At 44.3% G+C, this 12,692-nt stretch overlaps 1 long non-coding RNA gene across 1 annotated transcript; it reads right to left on the bottom strand.

Moving 5' to 3' along the window:
- Positions 1-5,183: 5,183 nt before the first annotated feature.
- On the bottom strand, positions 5,184-10,901 carry LOC103661853. Its single transcript, XR_005833143.1, has 4 exons — positions 9,634-10,901; positions 8,762-8,962; positions 8,321-8,501; positions 5,184-7,257 (listed from the first exon to the last, which is right to left on the bottom strand). It is a non-coding gene; the product is annotated as an uncharacterized LOC103661853 (long non-coding RNA).
- Between the last annotated feature and the right edge of the window lie 1,791 nt (positions 10,902-12,692).

The raw sequence follows: 12,692 nt of genomic DNA, 5'->3' as shown, positions 1-12,692 counted from the left end.
TTTGTTTGTTTGTTTTACTGGCATGCTGTTCTTATTTCATAGATAAAATCCTCTTATCTCTTGATTTTTTTTCTTCCTGCGCTGTCTCTTATTTCCTCTAAAATTCCTTTTTATCCACCTGTTTTGGTCTTGCTTCTCATCATATAAAACTTTCTTGAGATGTCTGGTGACATTCTCTTTTTGCTAGAAGTGAGACATTAAAAAGTTGATTGGAACTAGCACCTGGTGGGCTCTACCATCCAGGGTGGTAGGTCACCCTGCCCGTTGTTTTCTTGGGAAAACTTCATGTTCTCCTACTTCGACATCTCTCTCTTGGGCTGCGCCTACTCAGAAAGTAGGATTTTACTTATTTTTCCTCTTTTTAGTAGGGCACCTCATCCCTAGTTCTGCTCATATCACTAAGTCCAAAGCCTCTCTGGTTTGATTTCTCTGCAGAATAAATTCTCCTTCTCCTAGTTGTGTGGGTTAAGGAGGAAGCAGAGTAGGGAATGGGGAACAGTGTTTATTTGTCCCTTGTACCCATTTTCAACCAGTCCTGTTTTATACCTCACTCATCAGTCATCCCACCTTCTAAGGTACTGGGGGCCTCCAACCCTTCTGGGGCTCTGTTGTAACATTGGCTGGCTTCTTGTTCGCATTCCTTCTCTGAAGACATGTGGATTCCTGTTTTCTCTCCCCCATTGATCAGTTACCAGTCACTGATCTGCTTTCATTTGCCAAAACTTTGCAGATATCTCTCTTCTTCTATGCTCACCACTACTATTCTCCCTTCCCTGTGGGTTGATATCATTCGTTCATTCACTCTTTGGAGTCATTTTAGTGAGGTTTTGGAATGGAGTACGGGTTCAATCCTCCGGAAGTTTAACTAAAAGCCTTGTAAAAGTTTAAGAGTCAAAAACATAACACTCAGGTGAAAGAGATCCAGTTCAATCCCTTCACTTGATGGAACTGAAAATAAAGAAGAAAAACCTTTTTACCTTAGCTTGTTTTCAGAGGTCACTGAGAATCCTCAGTCCTCAGAACAGATATATTTATCTTTCCTTGTTTGTGGCTAGCCATTCTGAGTGAGTGCGAGATAAACAGAGACAGGCCTAAAATCCATGTTCCTGGTGAGGAGAAGAAAAAGGGTCACTCCCAGGTGGACAGTCAGAGAAGATTGGCAGGCAGTGATCAGGGATGTAATGAGCTTATCCCAAAGGAAAAAACATGCCACAGATGTAACCCAGAGTAGAAATAATCTGGAAATGGCCTGTCCTCTCAGATCTTCTCCTTGCCACTCTTGTGAACACCTTCAGCCATGACAGCTTCCAAGTCTAGGGTTAGAAAGAGAGACAAAGGTCGTATACACTTGCAGAGCAGAAGAACAACGGGTCCAGCTGCCTTTGAAACTGCATATTTCGTGTCTCGGTTTTCTCATTAATCAAAATGTCAAAAGGGTTTCTCTGCTTCCTCTCATCTCCCCTGATGCTGCTGGCACAGTGCAACCCGTGAGCCACACTAACAGGGAGGGTCCAAGGAAGGGAAGGTGCTGGACCCACCTCAGAAGATGGGTGGGTCAGGCCTTTCTCGATTCAGAAGCAGATATCAATTCTCCAAGACCCACAACATCTCAGGGCGTGAGGGCCAACACCCCACATGCCTTCCTTACAGGTTGTTATCAACAAGTTAACTGAAGGGTGCCTGGGTGGCTCAGTCGTTTAGGCGTCTGTCTCTTGATTTTGGCTCAGGTCATGATCTCAGATCTGAGCCCCAGGTAGGGCTCCCCACTCAGCGGGGAGTCTGCTAGAGATTCTGTCTGCCCCTACCCACCCACTCCCACTTGCTCACACACTCTCTCTCAAATAAATAAATAAATCTTTTTAAAACAAGAAGTTAGGGGCTCCTGGGTGGCTCAGTTGTTAAGTGTCTGCCTTTGGCTTCGGGTCATGATCCTTCCCAGGGTCCTGGGATCAAACCCCGCATCGGGCTCCCCGCTCAGCGGGAAGCCTGCTTCTTCCTCTCCCGCTTCCCCTGCTTGTGTTCCCTCTCCTGCTGTGTCTCTCTCTGTCAAATAAATAAAATCTTTTAAATAAATAAATAAATAAATAAATAAATAAAACAAGAAGTTAAATTAATTTATATCAATTGCTCTCTCTCTTTTGGTGGGAGTTTATTTCCTTTTTTAAAGTTTTGAAAATGCAAAATCTACAAAAACATACACAACTTGCAGTGACCTAATTCAAAGTGAATTAGCTCATGTAACCACCACCCAGCATCAGAAACACAGCATCACCAGCACCCCAGAGGCCCCCCGCATTCCCTCTTCCCGTCATGATCCCCAGTGAAAATCACTCTCTGGTCTTCTAACATCACTCTCTAGTCTAGTTTTTTATATAAGTAATTATTATGTGAATAAATCATACAGTATATAATCTTCTGGGTCTAGATCATATTTGTGAGATCCACCCGTACTGTTGTATACAGCTGTCATTCTGAATGTTTTTAAACTGCAAAGCAATAGTTAAATTTGGTTTTAGCTGTATCATTCAAATGCCATTTAAAACAATCATTCCTTCTACTTGTCTTAAAGGCTACCAGCAGGAGCAAAGATTTATTTGGATTTTAAACATATTCATATAATGGATCTAAAATTCTTTCCTTTATGAAAAAGCAGTGGCAAGGGAGCCATGATTTGTCTATCTCCTCATAGTGCGTCAAATTCTCCAGGGGCCTAATGGGTTTTGTCTGACCATTTTCCTGCGTGCTCCATTCCCTCAAGTCCCCTCCAGGGCCCTCTTTCTGGAGGCAGACTCTCCCCACAGAGAAGCATCCTCTGATTACCCTAAGAACCGAGAGGAGAACAATGACAGGACCTAATCTTAAATGCTGGGTTTTTAAAATCTATATTTACGTAGTTCTGTAAATTAGCAGGGCCCTGCTGTCCATCTCCGGAGGAAATATAAAAGATGAAACTGAATGGAACAGCCTAACTACATGCTTACACCAGAGTCTCCTATCCATATTATATTATGAGATCACTAAAATTAATGAAACTTTTATTTAGCTAATGAAATAGCCTGTGGCCAGATCAAATACCAGCAAAATTCATTAACTTCTAATAGAGGACAGAGGAAAGCCAAATTGAATTTTATATGCTAACGTTTTCTGAAACAAAGCAAAATTAAGCCACTGCCAAAAGAAACAAGAGGTATTTGGAAACTTAACAGCAAGCTGCTGATACTTCCTTTCTTTTTACCTCCGTGTTACACGCTGTGCTTCACCGTTATACACAGTCCTATTCTCCCTTAGCAAAGGGACCCCACAGATGCTATAAAAATTTCTGTGAAGAGGGGTGCCTGGCTGGCTCAGTCAGAAGAGAGCGCGACGCTTGATCTCGGGGCTGTGAGTTTGAGCTCCACGTTGGGTGTAGAGATTACTCAAAAAAAAAAAAAAAAAGAAAAAGAAAAGAAAAAAGAAAAAAACTACTCTGAACAGGAGTAAAGTACCTAGAGCAGTGATATGGTTATTACCTAAATAGCACTTCATACAATAGCAGACAGTTTTTTCAGCAGAGCAGAGGCACCTGGCTGACCCCAATTCCGATGCCATGTGCCCCATCTGAGAAGACCCAGGACAATCACTGCCTCTCCCTCAAGCACTCATCTTTTATTGCCCAATTTCTGCTCACCTTTTACAGTATTTGCTGTCGAAGCGGACTGCACCCTTCTGGCAAAGAAACCAACTCAACGGCTTTCTTTCGTGACCCAGAAATCCCAACCAGTGGCAGCACTTGGGGAAATGGGAGGAGCCTGATGAGGAGCTCACACCGGCAAACACGACATTCTCGGGGCGTAGCAAGAGCACGCTGCGGCCGGCCGGCCCCACAAACTGGGATCTAGCCCAGCAGAGGCAACCAGGCCCTTTGTAAACATGAGATCGCCTGGTCTTGGCTCCTCGCCCAGCAGCAAATCCATCAAAGGCGGAAGTGACCCTGTGAACCACTCCAAGGTGAGGTTACTTTGAGGGCAGGAGAAGCGAAAATAAGGATGATACACTGCTTCGGGAAAAATCAGATGAAAAAGAGAGAACAGAGCTCATGCGGAGCAGTTTACTAGAAGCAAGCATCTCAACACACACCTCTGGGAAATCGCTTTCTCACATATGTCAGGAACAGACAGTACGCAATAGATACGTACATTCCAGAGCCAAAACTGACAACATCCACCTCACACCTTCGAACTTCCTTTTATTGCTTTCTACTCCAAAACGCTCATGGTAATCTGGATGAGCACGGTAATATCTCCTGGATTCTGATCTCTAACCAGACTGTCGCCACGATTCTTCCTGAGCGCCGTCATGGGACGCACCTGCCTAGAGCAAGACAAGCTCCGTTCAATATTCCCTCAGCAGGTGCAAGGTCCTCCACTGAGCACACAGGGCCCCTCACAGTCTGACACCGCACCTGCCTCGACCTTACCCCCACCACTTCCCAACACAGCCTTCCAGTCCAGCACACCCGGGGCCCTTGCAGCAGCCCCTGCAGAGCATGCTTGGTCCCGGCTTTATTCAAGTCTGCTCTGCCCCCGCCTCAGTTCTGTTGACTTCCAACGGCCTTTCACTCTGCAACACAGATATTACTATTTCTGTCCGTGTGCTCCTGGGCCAGGCACCCTTGGCAGGAGCCCTATACGTGAGAAGGGACTTCACATTCTCAAGACCAGACTGGACCGAGGGTGATATTCATCCAGGATAGGCAGAGAAACATTCCAAATCCTAGCCAACAAGGAGCCCAAAGTCATACGAGCCTATGTGGCACTTACCTTCCTATCCCTGGACACACTATGGGACACCCATGTGGGTGAGGTGTGGCCCCTCTGGCACTGGCCGATGAAATGAGGGTGGAAGTGATGATGCTGAACAGTGTGCTTTCTCTTTGCTGTTTTACCTTGATTTACAGACCATTCATATACACAATTTGACTTGATTTCTTTTCTCCCCTCTAATTACAGTTGGTATATTTATTTGATATTTGGTCACTCCCGGCCACAAGCTATTGACAAGCGAAACACAGGCTTCCTTTATGTTAGTAATGTCGTAATAGTACTGAGTGACAGTATCTGAAAGGCAGGATCTAGTGTAGCTCTGAGCTCTTGGGTCAGCTTTGTGATTGGAAATAGCATGTGCCTCTTCTTGTTTAATTTCAATAAACTTTTACTTTAGAATACTTTTCAATTTACAGACAAGTTGCAAAGATAGCACACAGAGTTTCTTCAAAACCCTCCTCCGTTCCTCCTATTGTTAACATCTTACAGTAATATGACACATTTATCGTAACTAAGGAGCCAACCTTTGTACATTACCGTTAACCAAATTCCACATATTACTTGGATTCCTCTGGATTCCCCCTAATGTCCTTTTTCTGGCCCAGGGTCCCCCCCACAATGCCACATCACATTTGGCTGGCATGTGTTTTTAGCCCCCTGTAGGCTGTGACAGTTTCTCAGACTTCCCTTGTTTTTGGTGACCTTGATAGTTTTGTGGAGTCCCAGTCAGGGATTTTGTGGAATGTGCTTCAACTTGAGTTCATCTCATGCTTGTCTCATGATTGGACTGGGGTTATGGTTTCAGGGAGAAAGACCACAGAAGCCAAGTGTCCTTCTCATCACATCATATCCAGGCCACCTGCCACCACAGTGACTTACCCTGATGATGTTGTTCCTCATCACCTGGCCGATGAGGTGTTTGCCAGGCTTCTCTCAGAAGCTCCTTTTCCTCCCTTTTCTGTACTCCTGGAAATGAGTCCTGAGCACAGCACAAATCAGGGGCTGGGGAGCTAAGCTCCAAGTGACAAATTCTGGTGGCCTTCAAAGTTGGGCTATACTGTCATCTATTCTATGAAATCTTGGCTGACTCTTTTCCCATTTCAGGCAGAATTAGAATCCAATTTAGAAAAATTATACTCATCCTTTAATGTGTGACTCAAGAATCACCCCTATTATTAACATTTGTCTTTTTTCCCTTCCTTCCTTCCTCCTGCCCTCCCTTCTCCCTACCCCTCCCCCATCTCTTTATTTCTGTTTTTCTATAAAAACATAAGTTGAACTCTGTACTTTTGGGACGGATATGAAAAGGTAGACATTGTCATTGTCCTCATGCAGTCTGTAGTCTTTCAGAAAGGACAGACACATAACCAAATAAGAGCAAGCTCCCTCCAGAAGGAACTGTCGGCCTCCTTGGGTGCTCCGTCAAGGCTCCGTGTCCCAGGCTCCATTGACAGAACTCCTCTCGTTGTACAGGAATGCCTCATCCAGCTTCCTGTGTCAGGAAGGAATTGGGAGCTTCTTAAGGATACAGCCGTCTTAGTCATCTCTGAATTTACAATGCCTACAATCATGCCTGGTACATAATGAATGATCAACAAATACTTACAGCAAATCGAAATAAATTGATATAATATATTCTGTCTTGTAGGGTTTCTTGCTACTTGGTGACTTTTTGCATGAGACTTAAATAAGAAACAAGCTTCTGGGTTAAAGCTAGCTCATAGGGAAAGACTGCATTTTATTTTTATTTTATTGCTTTTTCATTTAATAAAAATAGATCCATATCTAAAAAGAGGCAAGGTTTGTACACTGTTGACAAAGAATGGCTTTTTCTGAGTTTTCTTCTGTTTAGAAATTTCCCAGACCTTTCCCATTGCAATGAATTGTGTATCTAAAAGTTATAACTACGTGATGGATTAATATTACGTTTTTTGTAACAGTTATGTTTTTACATGAACCAACAATAAAAATAAGCCTCATATTCTGTGAAAATGGCGCGCAAGTTAATCAGACTCTTACAAAGACTTGAAATAGTGTAAGGAAATAAAAAGTGCAAACCAGAAGTATTCAACTTACTTACTGCATAATTAAGTTTAAAAAGTCCAATCTAGTTGCAGGTTATTGATGACTATTTGTCTGCTGGGCCAGCTCAAGGATCTACTGGAATTGCCAGGGGAAGAATCACACTTTCTTTTTGCTTAGAAACTGATGTTCATTTTCCCTCGGCCTCATTTCCACGTTCTAAGAGTCCGTGCGAGGACAGAGTATGACCGCTTTGTGGCGGTGTGCGTTCTGTCGTGACCTGGGCAGCCAGTCTTCCGCGGAGAGCCGACAGTGGACAACCTCCGGCTGAGAAGTGGAAGTTCAGGAGCTGGCCATGTCAGTGCCCTGAAACTCCTCGGTCGCAGCCTGTATAGCGAGGTCCTTTTCTTCCTTTTCAATCTCTCCAGAGTCTCTGCAGAAGTAGAGACCAGGTGCAATTTTCTGAGGCTGCAGATGGCAAGCTGAGACAAGCTGCAGAGAGGCCTGGGGGAGGGAGGTTCTGCTGTTGGGACGTGCAGCAGAGCCCGCTGTTGGGGGAGCCATGGCTGGGCCTACTGAACCTCCAACTAGTGTGTAAAAGGTGCTGCCACAGTAAAAGAATAATAATAATGCTAGCAGGCACTTATATAACCAAGACTATGAGCCAGGCAGTGCTCTCCCAGCTACATTAACACATCGCGAGCTATTTTCTTCTAATACCGCACACGCCCCCTACCCCCTGCCAAAATCCAAAAGACTGCTAACTCTTAGATATTTCTGCCAAGAATCCATTTTCCTTTCAGGCTCTTCAAAATTCAGCTCTTAGCATACAAGAAAAACAACAACAACAAAACGAGAGCTACATTAAGAGAGGTTATCAGGGACTTTAAAAAAAATTATTTACATCATGTAATGAAACTCATGAAATTTTCTTCTAAGGGTCACAACAGGTTATATGACCAAAAGCCAAAATCAAGTGATCCTTACGAAGAAATCATATAGCAGGGTGGCTCAGTGGGTTAAGCATCTGCGTTGGGCTCAGGTCCTGGGATCAAGCCTGCTGTCAGGCTCCCGCTCAGCGGGGGTTCTGCTTCTCCCTCTGCCCCTCCCCTTGCTCATGCACTCTCTCTCTCAAATAAATAAATAGAATCTTTAAAAAAAAGAAATACCATATAGCTAAATTGTAAATTCCTTTTGGATCTCACAGTGTTACGAAGTTTCCCCCTCACACAGAAGTGAAATTTTCTTCCCTGGAATATCCTTCTTTGTTTTCTATGATCTCTCTTAGAGCGGCTCAAAATGTATTTAAGTAAACATAGCAGTCATTTGTCCTGCATGATGTCCTTTCCTCCTTGCTAAACCTAATCAATTATTAGAGACCTTCTTTACATGAGACTGTGTATATGTATATAAAATATATATTTACAGAAGTGTATGCACCGTGTAGTTCAGAAACGGATATTCTATGAGTGACTCTACAACCATACAGCACTTACATTGACAAAACAGTGCAGTGGACCCCGGTCAATGCCACTATCCTAACAGTGACAGCCTCGTTCCTCCCTGGGGCACAGTCAGCATGCATGTCATTGGAGTTTAGTTTCCCGCAAGTAAATTCCATCACCTCGGTGTTTGTGTCTTTGGTTTGAATTTTTCTTTTCAGATTTTATGGACAATCTGAAAAGCAGTAATCATAGGGGAGATAATGAAGCTTGGTATCAATCAGTGTCCCAGCAGGAAAGAGATGACACCCTCAAAGGGGTAACCAGAGACTAAGTGACACACTATCTGGAAGAGTTAGAAGAGGATTAAGGAAACCAATCAGCCATGGTAAAGCCCCCAGGGCGAAGCAACAAGAGGAAGGTTACCACCCCTAGGCCTGGAGGGTCAAGTGGGGAGCACTGATCAGAACTCAGAGCAATGGCGGCAGACAGGACCTGGGGTTCCAGGGGAGGAGCCATTAAACGCCCCCACCGAACCGCCATCTGTTAGGGAGGGAGCCAGGCAAAGAAAACTCCAGCCTCTCCCCGGCGCTTGCCATCAGGCAGACCCAACAGGAAGCAGAGATCCATGCGATGAAGAAGAAGAGGGCAACTCTCCGGTCCACACAGCAAAGCTGAGAAGGGCAGCCAGGAGATCTGGAAGAGCAGACAGAAAACTCAGTCCAGAACAAAATGCACACACCATGTGCTTCACGAACATCTTGCCAAATCCGCGAATGCATGACAAACGAGGTGCTCTGGAAATATAAGGTATTATAACCAACAGGAGAGCACTCATGACTTCTAGGTTTTTGAAACAGGGAACATGTCACATATTACTATTATCAAAAACTCCCTCTTCCTAGAACGATGTCTTTCTTTTATTAATCAGTGACTATTAAGGAAGAGTCTGATAAGTCTGATTTTCCTCTCCACTAACCCATCCCTAACCCATGCATGGAGGAATTGTCTTCAGAAGGAAGTTTCTAATGCCTTTACGCACCTATTTGTATAAGCAAATGAAATAAACAGAGACCGAGATCTACAAGGCAGACTCCTCTGGCTCAAGTCCCCATTCTGTCACTTGTGTGTCCTACGGTAGGACCCCTACACTCTGCATGCCTCGATTTCCTCAGCTGTAACACAGGGGTAATAATAGTGTCTATCTCTTAGACACCCCTTTGTAGTAACTACCCTGCCTTCATCAAACACTGTTACAGAGCACTCAGTATATTCCATTAGGCAGTAACTTTTATGATACAATTCAAAAGCTCCTGCTTTGATCTATAATCTCTAATTGATCTCATTGCCTGGTTATTAAAATCTACCTTTCTATCCAGCCCCTTCGGATTGACACAGACTCTGTTCTTCAGTTCTGGAGATTGTAACTAGAGTAGGGCTGCCAGATAAAACACAAGATTTTGAAATATAAATAAATACATACAACATACAGATAAAATACCAAGTCAAGAAAATGTGAATTTCAGACAGACAACCAATAATTTTTTAGTATAAGTATGTTCCAAATACTTCATGGCAACCCCAGATTGGAGGCCACCTCTCAAATCACCCTCGAGTCCAGCTTGGCCCCTTCAGTGCCACAGTCTTCTCCTACTCTGGGGCAGCCCCAGGACCTGAGCACGTGCTCACCATCTCTGCTACCCCGGAAGGGAGGTTTGGACAGAAACCCCCACTGGGAATTAAGGGATCATTTTGCCCTCACTTGAAGGCACGGGTATCTTGGTGTCTGTTCTCAATATTGGACTAGCAGGATGAGCTGAATGAAATACAGTGAAAGTTTGATGGTCATCTCTGCTCTCTGAGGATCTTCCAAAATTTCACCTTGGATGTCATGAGAAAGAAGTTTCCTCTTCCATTGCCTGTCAGTGGACTTTCCATAAACTTAAATGGGCTCTCTTTGCTTTGTGAAAGGACGAAAGTAGGGCCAGTCCTTCCAGTTTCTGGTTTGATAAGGACAGTTGTCCCCAACGCCTCTTAATTACACACCGTTCCTCTGTACTTACCTTCTGAATGCTGGCATGGTCTGAGCCATGTTCTTCAGGCCAATGACCTGGATCCAGGTGGCCATGAGGTTGCTGGTCCTACTACAAACACACACTTACGTCCTCTGTTGTATGCTAGAGTAATTAGTTCAATAGCCCATCTCCACTCTCTCCCTCCCACCACACACTGTGACCAGGGCAAAATTCCTACATTCTCTGGATAAGCTGAATGCACATCCTCTATGTTTGTAAGAATTTAAGAGAAGTTTCTACCCTACATTGATGATCATTTTATTTCATGCATTCAAATCCCCTGGCTCTGCCATTTTGTAGCCATTGAACTTGGACAAACTACTTAAGCTCTCCGAGAGGTGTAGAAAATAAAAGCTAACTCGGGGTTGTTTTGAAGCTTAAATACAATTATTTGAAACAATGTCAAGCACATACTAGAGTCCAATACATACCACTGTTTTCACGACTGAGCTTCGGACCTAGATTCACTAGGTTGGTGTGGCAGCCACGGGCTTCCACCCCCATCCCCCCACCCACCAAAAGAGGAACACAGAGGGAGGGAGCCTCCAGCTACCAGTAGTCATTCGAGCGAGGCCGTGCTCTTCCTAGGCAGCCCCCAGCTGACTGAGAGGGCAGGATACTAGGGTGGGACTACTCCTGCCCAAAGTGGGGATCCTCTCAAGGGCACTGTCCCATTTGTGTCATCACCTGCGGTGGCCCAATGCAGCCTGCTTCCTCCCTTTTATCTTCCACAGCCATCACTCCCCCAGTAAACCGCTCACACTCCTAACCCCATCTCCTCGTCTGCTTCCTGGAAGACCTCAACTGACCCAGAGGGAGAGAGAAGACAGACATGTAACGACCCCCTGGAGGAAAGGAAGCGCCCTGTTCCTGGACCTACTCACCAAGGGTCCTTCCATTTAAGATATGGCTTACTGACTAGCAAAGAGTGTCTCTCCTGAAACAGTGGTACCTCACCTAATGACTGCCATGCCACGCCTCGGGTTAGAACCCGAAAACTGAGCTGAGCTAAACTGATGACCCCATCCCAATCAGCTCTTGGCCTCTGAACTCCCAGGATCTGGTGAATTTTCAGAAGCCTGGCAACCACTTCAAATGTTAGGAAGCACGAGAGATTTTTTTATCTAGAACTCCTTCCTGGTTCTTTGTTTTGTTCTCAAAGCTGTCCTTTGAGGAAGGAATTTTTTTTTCGGCTGACGAAACTAAGGAATAGAAGAGTTAAGTACCTCATGCAAGTACTGACATGGGAGAGCATGAATCTGAGAACAGGTCTCTCTGACCCAAACCACTTCTTACACCATTGCCCTTCAGGGGGACTCTGCTACTAAAGGCATCTTAGACTCTTAACTAAATCTCTGAGGCAGGGGCACCTGGGTGGTGCAGTCGTTAAGGGTCTGCCTTCAGCTCAGGTCATGATCTCAGGGTCCTGGGATTGAGCCCCAGGTCCCAGTCCCCTGCTCAGCGGGGAGTCTGCTTCTCCCTCTGTCTGGCCCTCCCCCCTGCTTGTTCTCTCCCGCGCTCTCTCTCTTTCTCTCATAAATAAACAAAATCTTAAAAAAAAAAAAAAGTGCCTGATGATAGTTGGGGTTGGAAAGACAGAAAGGGAACGGTGAGGGGGAAGCATAGGTGTATAAAAGAAAGACTATAATAAAAATACCAAAATATTGGGTGATAGGACTTTGATTATTTTTCTCCCTTCTAGCTTTCTCGTTTTTCCAATATTCTTATAATGAGAATGTATTAATTTTATGAGTTAAAAGTATTCAAATAAACAGCTGCTAATGGTAGTTTCCAAATATAACTTCTTCCTAAACATGCAGTTCCCCTGACTCATTCTTTATTCACCATCGCACAGCAGCCACATGCACAGGAATAACTTTTCCCATATTTGTTATGCATTAAATTGTCAAATACAAGGACTGGCAGACCTGTGCTCAACATAGTGCTTTGGGGATAAAGGTCCCCAATTAATAAGCATTTGAGGACTGACGCATCTTTGTCAGTTGACGCTATTACGATATTGTGTAAATCGTGGCACATTTGTGGTTAAAGGTTATGGTTAATTGTTAAAAAGTTAATTGTTATTGAGTCAATAAGAGATAACACTGTCTCCCCAAAAGAGACTAATTAACTTAGGAAATCTCCGTAAGAACAGATCAAAGAGGGAGCATGTTTATCTCCATAGGACTTTCCATATCCAACACAGGAAGTTCTGGAAGGGCATTCAGCACAGTGGCATGCATACAGAGGTGCATAATAAATTCTGCTCTTGAGAGAGAGAACAGCCCACAAACTCTCATGGCCTAAACTCACCTTAATCAACCTCCTTCTTTTCTTCTATTTGAATCCTT

This window comes from Ursus maritimus, unplaced genomic scaffold (assembly GCF_017311325.1).
Source record: "Ursus maritimus isolate PB19 unplaced genomic scaffold, ASM1731132v1 scaffold_7, whole genome shotgun sequence".
Taxonomy (NCBI): Eukaryota; Metazoa; Chordata; class Mammalia; order Carnivora; family Ursidae; genus Ursus; species Ursus maritimus.
Note: the sequence above shows the minus strand (reverse complement) of the source record. Positions and strands in the feature narration are given on the sequence as shown.